A 19,974-nucleotide genomic window follows, 5' to 3' on the forward strand; every position below is an offset into this window, starting at 1 on the left:
TCACTCACTCAAATACAACTAAAATAAACCAGGATCCCCCTCAGGATGTGTGTCTGTGTGTCTGTGTGTATGCTCAGTCGTGTCTGAGTCTCTGGGGACACATGGACGGTAGCCCACCAGGCCCAGGCAAGAATACTGGAGTGGGTTGCCATTTCCTACTCCAGGGGATCTTCCCAACCCAAGGATTGAAACTGCAACTCTTGCATATCCTGCAGTGGCAGAAGGATTCTTTACCACTAGCACCACCTGAGATATATCATAGTAAATAAGCTACTTCATTTAATCCTCCAAATAAGGGAGGTAGTTTACTTATTAATATCATTAGTCTGCAAATGAGGAGACTGAGACGAGAGTCAGTGATTCCTGGCACCCACACAGGAGGTTAAAAAGTCCTGCCTTCCAGTTCTGAAGAAACTGAACCATCTTGGAAAGGAGAAAGTTAGCAGAACTTCCGGCTCACACTACCTTCAGGTGTGTCCAGCTTCACGCTGCTTGCTGCTGCTAAGTAGCTTCAGTCATGTCCAACTCTGTGCGACCCCATAGACGGCAGCCCACCAGGCTCCCTTGTCCCTGGGATTCTCCAGGCAAGAACACTGGAGTGGGTTGCCATTTCCTTCTCCAATGCATGAAAGTGAAAAGTGAAAGGGAAGTCGCTCAGTCGTGTCCGACTCTTTGCAACCCCATGGACTGCAGCCCACCAGGGTTCTCTGTCCATGGGACTTTCCAGGCAAGAGTACTGGAGTAGGTGACCATTGCCTTCTCCGCACGATGCTTGCAACTGTCAACAATTTGGTTGAAACCAGGATAACCAACCAGGGCATATGATATTCGATCTCTGATTCATGCAAACCAGTGCCTGGGGCCATTAATGCCTCCAAGTCAAATTTGACCATTTGGGCGACTTCTCAAGGGCAGAAATGGGGTCTCCACTGAAACCTTCACCTCCAAGCAGCTCTGCCCTGTGTATGCCCTGCACATCCTTGTTGATTTGTTTCTCTCGTATCGGGGTGGGTCTCTGCTTGACAACTGGGGGCCACATTTAGCCAAGCAGCTGCCCACTGGTGTCTAAAGCCTCCTATTCACAACTCTGGCAGCATCTCAAAGGATTTATTATTATCATCCCATGATTTCATTATTATTATTATCGCCCTTATGAAATGCAGTAGCTGAGCCTACTACAAAGCATGAAGCCCATGTTCTACATGGGACGATCTGTTTTCTGCATTCCCATCATCATGAAGGATTCCCCCTCTTCCCCCGACCCCCAATTTCTGCTCACTGTTGGAGGGGTTCTAGGTGATTGTCTGCGGCCACAAGGAAGTCATCCTGGGGAGTCCCTCCACCATCACTGCTTTGTCCTGGGGTCACCTTGGTGGGGAAAAGGCCCTTTGAGGGGCTGTTTAACAACAGGAGCCAATTGACCATATGATACAAAGAGCACAGAGCTGGTCAGAGGATGCTAGTTTGGTGAATGAGGAAAAGTCTCTTTGCCAACTTGGGCCTTGGATTCCTTGACTGTATTTTTTTTTTTTTTTCCTTTTTTAAACTGAAGTATAGTAAATTTACAATATCATATTATTTTCAAGTATACAGCAAAGTGATTCATATATATATATGTGTGTGTATATATTTAATACATTTACACATTGTTGTTGCTTGGTTGCTCAGTCGTGTCCAACTCTTTTGTGACCCCATGGACTGTAGGCCACCAGGCTCCTCTGTCCATGAGATTTCCCAGGCAAGAATCCTGGAGTGGGTTGCCATTTCCTTCTCCAGGAGATCTTCTTGACCCAGGGATCGAAACCCACATCTCTTGCATTGGCAGGCAGATTCTTCACCGCTGAGCCATCTAGGGAAACCCACATTTACATATATATATATTCTTTTTCAGTTTCTTTTCCAGTATAGATTTATCACAAGATGCTGATTCTACTTCCCTGTGCTATAGGATTCCTCACATATTAAATGAAATGACAAAATGAGATAGTTAATCTTGAGGATAATTTTGCTCAGACCAGCTCTAGATTTACCATCTCCCTGGATTCTGGAGATTTCCACAGGGAAGAGCACCTCACCAGGAAAGAGCTCAGGAAAAGAGCCTCCCATGCCTCGTTACTGTTTCTACCTCACCTGTCAATTTGCCTTGTTAAAAACCAACCTGGTTTATATGACTAAATCACTGGCCTGTACATCAGAAACTACCACAGCATTGTAAATCAACCGTGTGTGTGCGCTCAGTTGCTGAGTCATGTGGAACTCTTTTGCAATCCCATGGACTATAGCCCACCAGGCTCCTCTGTCCATGGGATTTTCCAGGCAAGAATCCTGGAGTGGGTTGCCATTTCCTACTCAAGGGGATCTTCCTGACCTTAGGATCAAACCTGCATTGGCAGGCAGATTCTTTACCACTGAGTCACCTAGGAAGCCATTATGCTTCAATAAAAAATAAAAATAAATAAATAAAAATTTAAAACCAATCTGGTTTAAAGGACTGTTTAGGGAAAGCAAAGTACCTTTTTACCAAGGAAATCAGAATTCCTAACCTAGGTTTAAAAAAAAGAAATGTATTGGGAGTTCTAAGATTTGAATTTCAGAATAGTTTTTTTCAGTAGCTAGTTGTCTAGCCCTCAGTAAGACCCTTCTTTGTACCTCTGATGGCTCATCTTCCAAATTCAAATATCTATACCTGACTTACCTGTTCCAAGCAGTCTTTGAGGCTCACAATAAAGTGTGACTTGAAAATGTGAAGTATAAACATCTATACTGATAAATCATTCAGTTAAGTTCATTTCCCTCTTTTGGTGCTCGATAAATCTCAGAAGAGCTAAAAGATTTATACAACATTTAAAAAATGCTTACCTCCCGTCGGCGGGTGGCTGATGGTTTTAAATTTTGATGTAAAGTGCCACTGTATTTTTAGGAGCCCACTGTATGCTTTACATTGTGCTGCAGTCAAGAGAAGAAGTAAAAATAAGTGTAAACTTGACCTCGAGGCGTTTACAACCTTGTAAATTCAACACTTGTACACATACAAAAAATTGTGAAACAAATTTTAAAACAGTATAATGACACATTAAATTGTATATAGGCTTGGGCTTCCTTGGGACAGTGTCTGAGAATCTGCCTGACAATGCGGGGGGACACAGGTTCGGTCCCTGGTATGGGAAGACCCCACAGGCCACAGAGCAAATAAGCCCATGAACCACAACCACTTAACCAGTGCTCTAGAGCCCACCTGCTGAAGCTACTGAGCCCTCTAGGGCCCTTGAGCCACTATTGAGGTGAAGTCCGAGCATTCTAGAGCCCGTGCTCTGCAAGAGAAACCAGTGCAATCCCATACATGGCAACCAAGAGTAGCCCCCACTCACAGTAGCTAGAGAAAGCCCACGCACAGCCACAGAGACCTAGCATAGTCAAAAATAAAATTAGTTAATTAATTTTAAAAAATAAAGTAGATATAGCCCTATAACAAATGCATAATCCAACCACGTTGGGATCTGAGCCTTTAGCAAGGGGAAAGATTGGTGTTAACCAGAGTTTGGGGCAGGTTCATGAAGGAGACAGAACTGGAAACAGACTGAAAATGAGTGGGATGAGCAGTTGTCTACATTTATAACAGCAGGCCTTCAATATCAAATGCCAGAATTAAATAAGAAACAGAATCTTAATATTTGGGCTTTGGAAAGAGATCATTTCTCTCTATATTCAATAGCAATAGATTTCAGACTGTGGTTTTTCAGATGTTAATTCTCAAAGAATCCACACATGCCTAAATTGTAGAAATCATAACACTATAGCATTTTTTTCTTTTTAAAATGAAGGCACTAGAAAACAAGAAAAAATAAACAAAAAAAGAAAAATAAATAAATAAAATTAAGCACCTATCAAGGTGTGGGTTGGCTAAAGGAACTCTTTTTTAGAAATAGAAATCTCCCACTACGAGTATATGGGCTCTGTCTCCAAAACTGCACCACAAGCTGACCCTTTACAAAGTCCTGGATCTGGCCTCAGGTTAATCAGGATTTCCTAAGCATTCTCTGGGGTCGCAGAGTCTGACACGACTGAGCAACTGGAGCACATACACAAACATACACACACACACATACAGACATACTAAATATACACAACTGAGCATCTTTAAAGTCCCCAGCTAGCCACGTTTTCCGTAAGTCCACTAGGAGCACTCTCTGGTTCGAAAAGTGGCCAAAATTGAGACACGCTAAAAGGACTGTATCTGAGGTGTTACATATTAGTGAAGTGAAAGTCGCTCAGTCCTGTCCGACTCTTTGTAACCCTATGGACTATAGCCTGCTAGATTCCTCTGTTTATAGAATTCTCCAGGCCAGAATGCTGGATGGTTAGCCATTCCTTTCTGTGGGGGATCTTCCCAACCCAGGGATCGAGCCCAGGTTTCCTGCATTGTAGGTGGATTCTTTACCATCTGAGCCACCAGAAAAGCTATGTATTAACATCACTTCAAAGAAACCTAGTGCCGAGAGATGGAGATTCATTCACTTGAAATAAATTTCTGTTCTGTACTCTTGAAAATAATAGGGTATTCCATAAACAGAAGCATGACTCTAGACTGGTCTGTGTGAGAAAGGGTTTAGCAAAGGGCATTTCTCCTTGCGAGGGGACAGCTGAAGAGGTGTCATTTAACAGCTTTCAGAGGCCCGTCACTGCAGTGATTGAGGTGGACAGAAGGCATGGACATGACCAAGGCCCTTAAAAGACACAAACAGGTGGGAGAGCGTGCTGGGGGTGGGCGGAGGGCTGGAGGGTACAAAAGGCAGAGGCTGGCCTTCTGAGGGCAGAGACGAAGAAGGCGGAGAGCAAGCCTGCCCGGGGAACAGGTGGAGAGGGGGCAGCAGAGCTAGGCAGGACACAATAAGAGGTAAAGCTAGGAAAAAAAAAAAAAAAAGAACGAAAGGGATAAAGAGCCAGTGAGCAGACCTGACACAAATAAGGAGAAATGATGATTAAAAAAATGTGCGTGAAGAGAAAAGGAGGAAACAGGAAAAGGGAACAAATAAGGAGATAAAATAAGGAGTAAGCGCACAAGCTAAATGCTTAGAAAATCACCAGGCAGTTTGGCTGACTGGGAGAAGCGCCATAGCCAGACTCCAAAGGGAACCATCAGAAAGACAGAGGCAGGCGATTTAAGTAGCCAGTTCCTGAGGTAAAAATGAAAAATAAATAAATAAATAAAATAGAAGATGGAAAAGGTGAGAAGCAGGAGAGGGAAAACCCAGAGGAGACACTGGCCCAGAAACCTTTTTAACTTTCTGCAAGAATCTTCAAGGCCCCAAACTAGGCCAAGATTCTGACTGACATTTCTGAGCTCACCAGCTGCTGTTTCCTTGAGAGAATTCTGACAGGAAGGCATAGAAATGCAAGCCAACACTGCTAGCTCTGGAAAAAAAAAAAAAATCCACGCTCCAAACACCTCCACGGGGCTGGAGCCTGCCAGGGAAGAAGGCATACAGAGGAGGGACCCGGCGGCAACTTTTCCCCAGGTAGGTACAGAGCTGCTCCCGCGGGTGGTGGGGTAGGGGGAGGGCTTTCTCCTCTAACTGTCCTCTGGCCGTTCCTGCCTGGCCCATCTGTCTTTCTCTCTTTGTGCATTTTGGGGAAGCCCTGCGGGCAGCCTGCTTCTGTCATCTGAAGCCAGCTCCACGGTGTCTCCAGAAGCAGGTGAAGCTTCACATCTGCATCCCACAGGGGCGGGGGAGGACATCGCTGGAATCCAGCTCCATCAGGCAGAGCCAGGCCAGGGGAACTGGAGGAGAGAAATCGCCCCAGCCCACATGATTGGTGTGTGGGACTGACTTGTTGGCTGGGTCCCGACAGTGAACCCGATTCTGTGTACTGAGGCTTGAAGCAAAAGCAGAGGGGAAGGAGGGTGGGTGGAACAGACAGTTGATGAAGAGGGTAGAGATTCCACAGTCGCCTAGGGGCTGCTCCATGGCCTAAAGAAGAGGTGGACTTGGGGAAGGGATGAACGAGACTCGGACCTTGTGACCTTGAACTGGTCTCTTGCCCTTTCAGTGCCTTGGTTATTTTGAATGTATGTTGAAATGTTCTTCAAAGCAATGCAAAAGCAGTTCTAATCTGTCATGTATCTCAAATAATCACTGAATGGGAGCATTTTCTTCCAATGACCCCACAGACGTCCCCACTATAACAATATGAAGTGCTCCATCTTATTAAAAAACTGAGAAGTCCCTGAGCAATGTACTTCTTTGGAAAACTAGGACAAGAACCAGATTCTCTAATGTGTTCCCTGGATCTTAAGCAATTCTTGATCTTTACTCAATTTAACAGGTGCACTTTTTAAACAAAAAAAAAAAGAGATTTTGGAGCTACAGAGTTTTATCAATATTCTATATTATTGTGCTGTGTTCTCATTATGATCCCTCTGCAAGTACAATGTGAGGTCATATGTCAGGGGACCCTCTGCTGAGATAGCTTCCCAAAAAAAATGTCCACCTCATTTTATATCCATTCTTCAGCAAATCCCATTTGAAGTTTATTCGTAAGAATTGGGAGCCAAAGAAATGGCCCCCAGTTGTGTACAACCCCTCAAACTGAAAACTCTTTTAGTCAGTTAGTAACTTCATAGACTGGGCTTCTGTCTTTGGAGTGTTGTGTGTCTCTCTGCACCCTCACTGGTGAAAGCTCCTACAACCTCACCCCTGAATGGAGCTCACGCCTTTCTGGCTTCTGTATGGCTTTACTCCTCTTCCTCACCTCCTCATTTTTAGAAAGTTCGGAATGTAAGGGCTGATTCTTTGCCCCTGAATTATTCAGATACTATTAAACTAGAGCAGTGGCTCTCCCAAGTGTGGTTCCCAGACCAGCAGCATCAGAATCACCCAGGAGCCTGTTAGAGATGCCAAGTCTTGGATCCCACTCCAGACTTACTGCTTCCCAGGCATAGCTCAGCTAGTAAAGAGTCTGCCTGTAACATGGGAGACCTGGGTTCTATCCTTGGGTCTGGAAGATTCCATGGAGAAGGGAAAGGCTACCCACTCCTGTATTCTGGCCTGGAGAATTCCATGGACTGTATAGTCCATGGGGTCACGAAGAGTCTGACAAGACTGAGCAACTTTCACTTTCTCTCACTTCCAGACCTACTGAGTCAGGCACTCCTGGGGTGGGGCCAGCATTCTGTGCCTTAGCCAGCCCTCCAGGGGACTTTGTTACACCAAATTCGAAGCTTAAGGTTTTTTAAAGTGCTCTTTCCTTAACACAGAGCTCAGATCTCCCTACAGGCGGGACTCTGGTCGCCTACAGCGCTATCACTTCTAAAAGAGACCCCTCCACAAACAGCAATCTCTCAATCAGTGCCTTGTGTCCTTCATCAGCAAAATAGGAATATTTAATAAAAGTTGCCTGTTACAGTGCTGAGAAACTTACATAGTAAGAGTAACAGCGGTGATGGCTTTATCTCCTCCACCCTTATTGAGCAAAAGGCCTTCACTGAGCAGCAGTGTGGGGAATCAAAAACAAAGCTGTCAGGTCCTAGCCCTTTTTGTGAGGAAACGTCTGCATTACAGGTACCCAGGGAATCCAACAGCAGGGTGAGATGTGATGCATGCCCAATGACAGGTGCAAACAATAGAAACAAAGAAGAAGAGGGGAAACTGGGAGAAAACTTCGTGGAGCAAGTATCTTTTGAACTAAGATTTGAGAGAAATTTTAACTAGTGAAGATAAGCAAAGGGAAAAGAACATTCCAGGTAGAAGCTGAGATTCAGGAACATGGAAAAGATAAAATGTCAGTGGCCAGGTACAGACCACAGTGCCTGCTCCCCTTTCTGCTACTAATATGTTCACTGTTCACATAGTAGAAAGAGATCACCCATTTGTCGTCATGTCTGCAAGAAATTCTTCCTTAAATCCAAACTAAATAATTTTCCTTGGACTGCTGTCAAATGAGTCCTTTCCAGTATTAAATGATTTCATTACTTTAGTATCTACTTCTCTCTTTCTTATTTATTATTAGGTCCCTGTTTTTCAAAGTCTTCTGCCCACTTTCAGCAGAATAATTGAGAATGCAGATTCCTGAGTCCAGGCTCCCTGGCTTCTCAGGAGCTTTGGCGGGCAAGACAGAAGAACCTGCATTTTTAACAAGCTCCCTTATGATTCTAATGTTCTCTCTATGTTTGAAAGCAGCTCTCCCAGAGCTGTTCTTTCCCAAATTTGCAGAGCCTAGAAATCCCCTAGAAGAATCTTGTTTAAAATGTGAATGTCGGGCCAGTCCCACGGAGATTCTGATTCTGTGGCTCTGGGTTGTTGGGAACAGGGGTTTTAATAGGTGCCTCTATGGCTCTAGGCTCAGATGAGGTTGGGATATACAGCACATGAAATGAATGTGTGCTTTGGGTCAAAGAGGTCCTTCAAATCCTAGGTTAGTTATTTATCAGCTGTGTGATGTGGGTGTTTCCTAACCACTCCTTGCCTCCAGGTTATCTAACCTGCTGGAGTGAGTTTCATCCTGTGTAATGAAAGGTACTTCACAGAATGGCTGGAAGCATAAAGAAGTAAGTGACTTAGTATCATGCCGGCTCTCTCTGCTCATCCCCTTGCCCCAGCCTCCTCCTAAGTATCAGTTCAGCCCTCCAGCTCTGATGAGAAACAGGGTAAGCATGGCAGTGATGGTGAAATACCATTGAGAGAAGTGGCAGGGTGCCTGCAGGGAGAGAAGATGGGTTTGGGAGCTGCCCTTGCTCTTGGCTGGCCCTGGGAAGTTAAAATCAGGCTCATGCCCATGATGGAATCAACATTCAGGACTGGCCAGTCCTCTAAAAATAGCAAGATGTCTGGCTGAGCCTTTGGAAAAATAAGGTTCTGTCTCCACACATTAACCTAGGCTTGCCTTAAAAGGAGGGACCACTGTTTTATTTCCTACCCCCTCAGCCAGATGATGGTAAGCCCCAAATAATTTGGCCTGAGCCTCGGTGAACTCCAGAATAGCTTCTGTTTCATGGCAGCCACCGAGCACACCGGCAGTGACTCCAGTACAGGTCACAAGAGCTCAGACTCCCAGGGTAGATGCATCTGTGTGGACTGTTCCTCCTGCAGACACCAGAAGGATCCTAATCCCCATAAAAGCATCAACTTTTGGGTTCTATTGTAAGAAACTTTTATCAGGCCTTTCTATGGGGCAGAGAAGGGAGAGAGAAAACTAAGATGCTTCTACTCGAAATTCAGAGAGTGAAATGGGGGCGATTTTCCGGCAGTCTTGCTTTCTCTTCATCCAGCACAGGGCTGACTAGGTAGGGTCAGCTCTGTCGTCAGAGGGCAAGGCTTTAAGATGGATAAGGGGACAGTCTGAGTGTCTCACCGTTCATGTCTTTTCCTAAAAGTCCTGAAAATGAGACTAGAGCTCTGGATATTCAGAACCTCTGTTGATCCTTGTCAGATATGATACTGATGAATTCCCTTCCTTAACAAATCTTTTTCAGACATACGAAATGATTACAAATGTGATTTTTTTAAATAAGGGAAACCAAAATTGTGAAAGATGTATTTTTTAAAAATATTTAAGCTTTCCCAAATATCTTAGAACCACCCCTTGTACAACTGTCATGTGGATGAAACTCTTTAAAATGGGTCAGACATAAGGACTTCCATGGAGTGGGTAGTCTCTGCTGCCATATTAATATTAATTAATAAAGAATATATTGAATAGTAGTAACAAGAGTGATAGAGACCATTTATTAGACTTCTAATACTGGGTTCATGGCACTGTACATCCATCTATTTCACTGAAGCCTTCTGTTGGATCAGTAGCATTACAATCACTTTACAGATGAGGAAACAGGTTCAGAGAGGTTAAGTAGCTTGCTCAGAGTCACAGAGCCAGAACGCACAGATGCCCAAGCCAGGTCCTTCCTACCTACACCCCTCTGCCAGCAGTAATCTTGAAGCTTCCATTGTCTATCATTCAGACCTCTCCTTGTTTTAGCTCATCCTTGATTTTGCCCACAAGAGTCTTTCTGAGGCCATTCATGGGAAACCACCATCCTTCCTTCTCATGTTGTGTCTGAGACACTTATATTCAAGTACTGCCCTGATTGGTGAAAGAAATAGGAAAGAACTGTAATTTCTGCTTATGCTTTTCATGCTACCTTGACTGTTACTTAAGTTCTGAATGCTTTTAAATGGAGTTTCTCAAGAACAAGCGAAATTTAAGTCTTGTGATCCACTGACTACAGGGCAGAAGGAGGGGAAAATAAATCTTGTTTTCAATACCATGTTGAGTGACATTTTATACGGCCATCAGCCTGTTCTATGAAACTCAAGACCCTCCACATGTGTTATCTCATTAATCTTTAACCCACGCTGTGGTGGGCAGATGGAGTTATACAACTATTACAGGAATGAAAGAGAAAGGGTAGTGATTTCACCAACACCATAGAGCACACTTGTGGCCATGTGACACAACATCCCTCCCCATCCTTCCTACTAACACCACAAGCCAAAATCAGGAGACTTGGGCAGGTAAGAAGCTAAAAAAATAATCTGGGAAAAAGACCTAAAGCCAATTGCTGTATCAATGTCCCTTGGCCTGTACAAAACTCAGAAACATGTTTTTATAGTCCTTTCCTAGAATTTTTCCTCCCATTTATGCTGGTCTGAAATTCTGATTTTATTACAGCTGTTTGCTTTGTTTTGTTTTTCCAGCCTACCTTTCCCTTCATTTCCACATCTGTTCCATGAATTGCCATGAATTTCCTTCCTGATATTTTAAGTTAGATGACGTGGAAAAGGAAAATGAGACTCAAAACAATCAAGTATTTGGTTCTTCAAAGTTTATTGTTGGTTTTGTCTGAAATGTTGAAAGGAACTTTTAAATAATCTTTTGACCATATGAGGTTGGGCTTGACCAAAAGACAAAATAATTCACATCCAAATGCTAGAGACAGTCTCACCCCAGCGATGGTTAGCGTGGTCTTGGTTTTCTGGCATCATTTCTTTGGAAATTGATTTTTTTTTTTTTTTTTGTATCCTTACATGAATTAATCACTTCTGGCTCTCAGCTGGTTTATGAAGGACAGGTCCCTTAAAACTGGCTCTTTCTAGTTCTCAGGACCAAAAACCTCAGTCTCTCTCACTTATGCAAATTCTCATTCCTGAAAAGCATGTGCCATGCATGGCATTTCAGATCTAGATGTGAAGGATTTAACCAGTTAAAATGAACCTGTACTCAACTCTGAGTTCTCTGGTTCAGTGGAAGAGATGAGACATTTTGATCTCAAAGGCACAGCTACAACTTCTCATTGGTCCCTCTGTCTCTCCTCCCCACCAGCCCTTGTTTTAACTGACCACAGCCCCCAAACCTGGGGGAGAAAGAACAGTCCCACATTCTCACTCACACTGTTTGTACTTGACTATGGGGGACAACTTTGTTTTCACAGCAGAAGTTGATTCATAAGCCCTTGGATTGGATTAAATGAGTTATTGGATAATTCCTGAGATCAGCCATAAAGATTTTGACTGGGGTGTCATTTTCCTGAGAAAAAGTATGGTAGATAAGCCACCACCTCAAGGGTACAGCTGCAGAGGAATCAATGTTCACAGAGTATAAAACATATAGACATTTTCTTCCCTTGCTTCCCGTTGAATTCCCAACTTCCAAGCCTATCTCCATGGGTGGATCCAAGACTGTCCTTCCAACCTGATTCACTCTTTTAAGGGCTTACCATTTACATATGTGTGAACAGATTCATTTCTACAACCCTGAACTGTAAAACCAGATGAAGGTTAACAGCTATTTCATAGAGTAGAGAGGATTCAAGGAACTTGTCAGAGCACCAAAAATCATCTCTGTCATAGAGAACATGCTTGAAAACATTTTTGTTCTTATTTGTGTTACTTTTACTAGATTTCATTGCTTGCCCTTGTCCACGCTGTGAGGCCCAAACCTTCCTTGGGGCACAATTCTTCCCTCTGCATTCTCTCTGTTTCCTGGCAGAGTATTCGATCCTCTGAAGCTGAAAAACCCCGTGACTCTTCAGCCGGGGTGGCCTGTCCAGACTGTGGGTGACTCCCCAGCTGCCAGCGTCCCTCACTTTTCTGCAGCTTGGACCTCACGGATAGTAGGGCAGGTGATGAGCAAGGGGGAGCAGAATCTGCTCCACAGTGGTGCTCAGAATGCTACGTGGCAGCTGCAGCCCATCAACTGTGCCCACGACAGACACACAGTAGGAAGCGCAGGAAGGCCTGGTACGGTCCAAGCAGGGGTCCTTCACTGCGCATGTGCGGAATAACATCTCTGTAGGATGCTCTCTGTCGCCCGCTTTTTCTCTCTCCCTCTCTTTCTCTTTCTCTCTAATTTTCCTTCATGGGATTCCAAATGTTAAAACAGAATCATATTGACCTGTATAAAACCAAGGCAAATTAGTGAATAGTAATAATAAAAGTTTTGATACATTATAACTGAATGAAAATAAGCTAGAGAAACTTGGGTGCCATTTTTTCCTGAGCAAACAGTAGAGCAAGGGCTGGACCCCCACCCCACTGCAAAGCACCCCTGTGCCTCACAACAGATGTGTCGCAGGACGGTTTGAGGGGAATGCTCGGGTGATGGCGTGAGGTCCCGGGAGCCCTGTCCTCCAAGCTTCAGCACCTAGAGGAGGAGAAGAGTGGGAGGGGCCCCCATCTGAGATGTGGGGCTGCATCCGGACGATGGAGGAAGCAGGCAGGGGCCAAGACTGCTTCCCAAGGCCACATGCTTCTTTATATCCCCATACGGATTACTTTGCTATGGAATGTAAGGAAGTGTGTGGTTTCGGCGAGCGCCTCTCCTCGGCCCCACGGTCCCACCCAGAGCACCTGGTCCCCTCTTCCCCATCCCGGCCTTGTGCCCACGGGCATCCTCATTGAGAAAGGGAGAGCCTCCAAATCTTGCCTGGAGTCCTCCCCACATCCTTTCTCTCCCTCCTGAGGTTTCATCCTCCACCCAAGGATCAGGCACATTGATTGTGGTCCCTGAGTGCCCTCCGTGGCCATCTCCCCACACTTAGCTCCTCATTCAAGGAGAGCACACATCATCTGAAGATTTGTCACAAGGTCAGCCCTCACCATCCAAGCTCCTTCCTCCTGTCCTTTTGCTCCTGAAAGATGTTTCTATCAACCAAACTGAACCATAAAGCCTTCATACCTGGCTGTATCACTTTGCTTCATCATTACTGGTGTCTTAAGGCAGTTCTTTGCATCTCCAAGGGTTCTCACTGCAGATGGCTAGGAGCTGGGAGGCTCAGGGGATCCAGCCTTATCACACAGCCAGTCCCCTGACCCTGCTCTGCTGTCTTTTCCTCTTTGTATCACAACCTGTTACCAAGCAGTACTGACAGAGGCTGTCTATGGAAAAGGTTTGAGGTGTTAGAATAGAGACTCATTCATCCAGTTGGCTTAGTTCCTTTCTCTCCTCTTCCCTGAACCCCTTTGTTCCCAGCCTTGAGCCTAAAGGGCCTGAACCCACACCAGGAAGGAGGTGGAAGTAGAGAGGAAGGCCTCAGTTATGAGGAGAAACTGTGGTCCCCCAAGGCTTAGCCATCAGCTAATCCCAGCTCTGAGAAGGATCTCCCTCCCTCACTGATGCCCAGCCTCAGGGGGGCTTCCTGCATCCCATGGCTCTGCTTCCTTCTTGTTGGGTGAGTGTGTGACATGAGGGCTGGGACCACACTAAACTTCTACTACAAGTTCTCAAGCCAAACAACAAAAGGAGACACCGCAAGATTGGATGGATGTGTGCTGAGATACACAGGAAGGGGCTGTTAACTAGAACTGAGAAGTCCCAGAATGAGAGCTTGGGATAAGGAGGGAAGGAAAGGACAAAGGGAGGGGCCACCATGTTTACAAAGCTGATGGCAGGTGAAGGCTGAGTGGTCAGCACTGAAGGCTGCCATCCCCATTGGGCGACAGCACCCAGAGCACAAGGGGCTGAACCCCTCCCCGGACTGCAGCAATACAGGTGACATCACCTGCCTGCCTCTTCCAGACACCAGATGTCCTTCAAGGGCAGCCAAACTGGGCTCCTTGAAAATTGGGGGAAACTTAGAAGAATGTGGGAGAATTACTACCAATGGGGCAGCTACAGGATGGAACAGAGAAACTTACAGTTTTAGATCAGCAATTCTCAACTGGAGGTGATTTAGCCCCCCGCCTGGGGCACATTTGGCAATGTCTGGGGACATTCCTGGTTGTCACAACTAGGCAGTTCTACCGGTATCAAGTGGGCACAGATCAGAGAAGCTGCCAAACACCCTACAATGCACAGGACAGCCCCCACAACAGAGACTTATCTAAATGTCAATATGCCGAGGTCGAGAAACCCTTCCTTTAGATCATGTTACTTTGAAATCGCTGACATGGGTATATGATAGTACATTATCTCCCAAAGAAAATTATTGCCCTTCTTTTACAAGCATTGCTTTGTCTTTAAACCTGTAAAATGGGCAGATACCTCCAAGTTGTGCTTCTTTTCAGTGACAGCCCTTCCCTTTTCTAAATCATACCTGCTCCAAAGATAGTTTTCCTTTTCCTACCCTAAGATTTATTTCATGTCATCTGCTCAGAAATCGGGGTTGTAATGTGTGAGTGCGGCAGGACGTGAATGAAGAATAGGGGAGAGGTGATGAAGACCAGTGTCCCGAGTTGAGGAAATTGCAGTGCCAGGGGCTTGACGGATGAGCTGGACAATGCACTTTTTCCACCTGGCTGACCTCCACCTGAATGGCTGCCTGTCTAACCCTTGCTCCTTAGAAGGAACCAGAGGATTGTTGGGCTAGGATAGCAGTAGCCAGGGGAAGAGCTAGTGAACCATAAGCTGTGGCTGCAAGACACCTGTATCACAGGTAGGAGCAGAGGGTAAAGATGAGGTACTTATCTGCAGAGTTGCAGGATGCCAGCCAAGGAGGCGGGGATTCAGAACAAGAAAGGCTGCACCAGCATCACTCTGGACCAGTCACAGTTGGCGGGACCCCTGGTCCTCCACCACTGTCACACCTGCCACTTCTCTGGTGCCTCGGTGAGCACTTTGGTTTCTGGGGTGTCTTATTGACCCCAGGCAGTGCTCTCAAGCTGGGACGCCCCTGGCAGAGGTCTGCTTGGCTAGGCAAACCAGCTCGGCTTTTTCCTGTCAGTGGTTTCCACAACTTCAGAGACAAAATGAAAATACTTGCAGTCAAGGGAAGGGAAACATTTAAAGGACAAACTGGCACTGAGAGTGAAACTCTTGACCTCAGAAGCAGTGGGGATTGTCCCTAGGACTTTCCCATGACCCCTGAAAGGGTCCCCTGGGCCTCTTTCCTTTGTTTCCACTAAGACTTACAACAAGTCGGTGTGGTAGGTATGCTCCCCCAACTGCACAGAGGCATAAATTGAGGTTTAACTTCTGAAAAGCAAGAGAGCCAGGAGCCATCCATGGGATCTGATCCCAGGTAAGTATGACTCCAAGGCCAAGGCTTTCTGCTTCATTTCACTCCCTTCATCAGGAAGGGGATATAAAGGGGCTGGCAAGCCCACCCCCAAGAGCAATTTCCCAGCACTGTTCAAAATATCCTTTCTTCTTATCTCTTCCCTCACCTGCTCAAATGCATGATGAAGATAGCCAGGCCACCTTCCTGGGGAAGATATCCTCCTTGATCAGCTCCTTGACCCCTTGGCCACACTTTCCCAAAAACACAGAGAAACCAGTGGGTACCTCTGCTCACACAGTGGTTCTGACTTTAGCTTCATCAGAATCACCTGAAGAGCAGTTTTTACCAGGTCTCTGGGCCCACCGTCAGATGTCTGGGACTGGTCAACGTTGCTTTTCCTTTGCAAGGTCAGCCTACAGGTTCCTACACACTGGAGCCCAGACTTCTCCTTCAAAAAATATAAGAATCAAAGATTTCCCAACCTCCATGGGACAACCATTTAGTCAATTCTGGCCATTTGTCGAAACCAAACAGCCTCACTGTCTATCACCTGGAGAATGACTAATGAAACTGATGTATACTCTCACAGTAGAAAGCTATAAAAATAATTAAAATTAATAAATGACTGCTGCCACAAAATATGGATAAATCTTACAAATATCATTTTAGGTGAAAATACCATTATAGCAGAATACCTCCTGTATGATACTATTATGTAAAAAAAAAAAACAAGCAATAAATTATTTAGGAAATAATATTTTATTCTGGTAAAAACTATAAAGAAGAACATTTAAATTGTATGAAAAACAGAGCTCAGAATAATAATTACCTATGAGGGGAAACTAAAGAGATAAACTAGGAAAAGCATGCAGAAAGCTTCAATAGTATTGATTTCACCAGTTCTTTTTCTAAGGTAAACAGTTGTTTGTTGTTGGTATTAATTTCATCACTATGTGTCATAATTTACACACGTGTTACATTTATTCTTTCATAAATATACTGCATTTGAATTAAAATTATAAACTATTTTAAACATTATGATATAAGATATTCAAAAGCTTACTTCAGAATGTTGTTTTGGAAAATCAGAGGAGCGAAAAATGTGGGAGATTTTTATTTTCCAAATTCTACAATTCTATATCATGTTAGTTCTTCACAATTTCATATTTGAAAAAAGAATAAGGATAAAAGACATAAAGTTGTGCAATGCAAAATACAAATTACTTATGGTTTTCACAAATCCAAAGAGAGCGTTCTGGACAAGGTAAGCTCCCGGGATCTGATTCATGCTAATGCCAGCTCCTTCTGTGTTGCAGGCTTGAACCAGGGATGCTCGGGACACACCAAGAATCCTCGCCCTAGAGGCTGCAGTCACCTCCCCCAGGAGCTGCCCCCTGCTCTGGCTGGTCAAACGGAACCAAGTCCGTCTTCCTGAGAGGTTTGGTCCCCTTCAACCAGCTACAGCAGGGCTGGCAAAGCCCAGTCCTTGGAGAAACAGAAGAGATTCGCCTTCTGTGGCTGAAAGTACCTTCTACCGTTTCTCTTAAGAAAATGACTGATTTTGTTATCACACTCTCATGCTCTCAGGAAGGGAGAAAAAGGGAGCCCTGGCTTCAAAAGTGAGCCAGAGTTCTACTTTCCACACACAGAGCTCTGTGCCTGCACCCGCAACTAGACCCACTCACGTGCTCTTGACACACAGTAAGGATTTTAGGATGGGCTGTGCTTCAGCCCTGGACCACCCAGGGGAGAGCATGACCCTTAGGAGATGGGGCTCCAGCTCAAAGGGGCTAAGAGTCTAAGTAAAGAAATTGAATCTACGAATATAGCACAATGCAATGGAATTGCAAGTCACAGCATGACTGGTTCCAAAACATAATTCTTTTTTTTTAATTAATTTATTTTTTATTGAAGGATAATTGCTTTACAGAATTTTGGTTTTTTCTGTCAAACCAAAACATAATTCTTTTACACAGCCCATTATATAAGCCTGGCACACTGTCTACTAACAAGTCCACCCAAAGAGAGCTACTCACTAAGAAATATACGTGTGACTCAGTTTCCCATCTATAAAATGGGAATAATAACAGCCATTGTACCTACCACATATGGTTTTATGAGGAATGGAATGAGAATACATGTAAGGGAGTTGGAAAGCCCACAATCATTTTTACCTGCTACTAAAGAAGGGATCCTGACCTGCCTTCCAATTTCTCTTTCAAAACTTCTATCTTTAGGACTTTCTTGGCAGTCCAGTGGTTACGACTTCATATTTCCAATGCAAGGATGCAGCTTTGATCCCTGCTTGGGGAACTAAGATCCCACATGCTGCATGGCGTGGCCAAAATAATGTCTATCTTTAACAGTGTTCCTCAGGATATGCTCAGTACTTTAGGTAGGCTTATATTTGCTGATGGTATTACAGAAGCCTGCGTTCACATTCTGTCCTCTGACACCAGTGTGGTCTCACGATGCCCAGGAGCCACCAAGTCTCCACACAGGGAAGCTTATTTGGTGATTATATGTATGTGCCTGGGGGTTCAGGGGGACCAGGTCTGAATCCTGCCCCTCTTGTTTACTAGTCCTGGTGTAGCCTCCCTGAGCCTCAGTTAACCTTATATAAATCTTAGCTTCCTCTTCTGTAAAATGGGGACAATAATACTTACAGTCGATTTGAGAATTTTAAAAGGGAATGCTTAGCAAGAAATACATACAAGCCCCCAACCAATGGCAGCTGGTGTATGGCTGTTGTACATACAACAGCTCAAAGACAAAGTTGTGTTCACAGGCACTCATAACTGGAAGGGAAAGACCAGATTTAAAAACAAACAAACAAAACAAAACAAAACAAAAAACAGAAAGAAGAACTAAAAAAAAAAAATCAGTGAAACCTCATTACAGTAATTTTATATTCTAACTATTCTACTATCATGTAGCATGCCTTCACTCTGGTATGTGTTACTAGTATGTGATAAGTTTTACTAAACAAAATCAATGGTTCATACATGAGATTGACCATCTTACCTTAAGGAAATATCCTGCCTGGAAAACTCATTTGAGAGCACTGCCAAGATGCCAGTCTGCAACCACATCTGTAACCAATGTGTCCTTCTGAGTATAGGAAAGCCATAGTGTATGGAGTTCAGACACAGGCACCAGAATGAGACTGGCGGATCCTTGCCCGTCACCAGCTGTGCCACTTTGGGCAAATTGTTTGACCTCTCTAGGCCCAGATTCCGTCATATGTAGAATGGAGATATTAATGATGTGTCTACCTCACGAGGTGTTCATGAAAACGAAATGAAAATGTAAAGGCATAAAACTAGTGTTGGGTGCAGAACAAACTTCTAAGTCTTTGACAATGTATCTGAAATGTTCCTGAAACTAAGCTGATGTTCAATAAAAATGTATTTAATAAGTGATCACCTTGATTTTTCATTCTAAACACAAAGTATGAGATCCTGTGATCTCTGGTTTGACTATTTCTGCGCATCTCTTTAAATGCAGCGTGCTGGTACGATCCCAGAATAGGGGTAGGATGCTGGCCAGCTGGCTCTGCCTCCAGGTTCTTGCCTTCCCCAGGAGCTAGATGTTCATCTCCCGTGGGAGAGAGCGGGATCCCGAAGCACAGTGACAGAGCACTCAGACTCAGAGAGGATTAAGCGATTTGAGAACAAACATGACCGGGTTCACCTTACAAGGAGGGGATTTTCCACTCAGATGAGCAGAGATCATTTGGGTAAAAGTTAGATGGACAATGTCAGGTACAGACAGGAACACTTGCAGATTTGGGATTTTATGGCTAAAATACCTGATGAAACAGGGCGGTATGTATCTAAGACTAAAGAATATCTTGGTCTTTGTTAGGAAGAGGCAACCCACACATGGATTGACTTGAAGAACACTTACCTCCTCCCACCTACTGGGTGGTTATAAAAGCATCTCCTTGCCCTTGGCAGGTCATAGGGCTTCCAACGCTACTCAGAGGACAGGAGGCAAACATTACCGTCTAAATCCACTCACCCTTGCCCCTTGGCAGGTCATAGGGCTTCCAACGCTACTCAGAGGACAGGAGGCAAACATTACCGTCTAAATCCACTCACCCTGCCCTTGGCAGGTCATAGGGCTTCAACGCTACTCAGAGGACAGAGGCAAACATTACCGTCTAAATCCACTCACCCTTGCCCTTGGCAGGTCATAGGGCTTCCAACGCTACTCAGAGGACAGGAGGCAAACATTACCGTCTAAATCCACTCACCCTTGCCCTTGGCAGGTCATAGGGCTTCCAACGCTACTCAGAGGACAGGAGGCAAACATTACCGTCTAAATCCACTCACCCTTGCCCTTGGCAGGTCATAGGGCTTCCAACGCTACTCAGAGGACAGGAGGCAAACATTACCGTCTAAATCCACTCACCCTTGCCCTTGGCAGGTCATAGGGCTTCCAACGCTACTCAGAGGACAGGAGGCAAACATTACCGTCTAAATCCACTCACCCTTGCCCCTTGGCAGGTCATAGGGCTTCAACGCTACTCAGAGAACAGG

At 44.8% G+C, this 19,974-nt stretch overlaps 1 long non-coding RNA gene across 1 annotated transcript; it reads left to right on the forward strand.

Moving 5' to 3' along the window:
- Nucleotides 1–4,739: 4,739 nt before the first annotated feature.
- LOC133236404 (uncharacterized) lies at nt 4,740–18,855 on the forward strand. Its single transcript, XR_009732875.1, has 2 exons — nt 4,740–5,516; nt 16,747–18,855. It is a non-coding gene; the product is annotated as an uncharacterized LOC133236404 (long non-coding RNA).
- Nucleotides 18,856–19,974: the final 1,119 nt, after the last annotated feature.

The sequence above is a fragment of the Bos javanicus genome, chromosome 23 (assembly GCF_032452875.1).
Source record: "Bos javanicus breed banteng chromosome 23, ARS-OSU_banteng_1.0, whole genome shotgun sequence".
Classification (NCBI taxonomy): domain Eukaryota; kingdom Metazoa; phylum Chordata; class Mammalia; order Artiodactyla; family Bovidae; genus Bos; species Bos javanicus.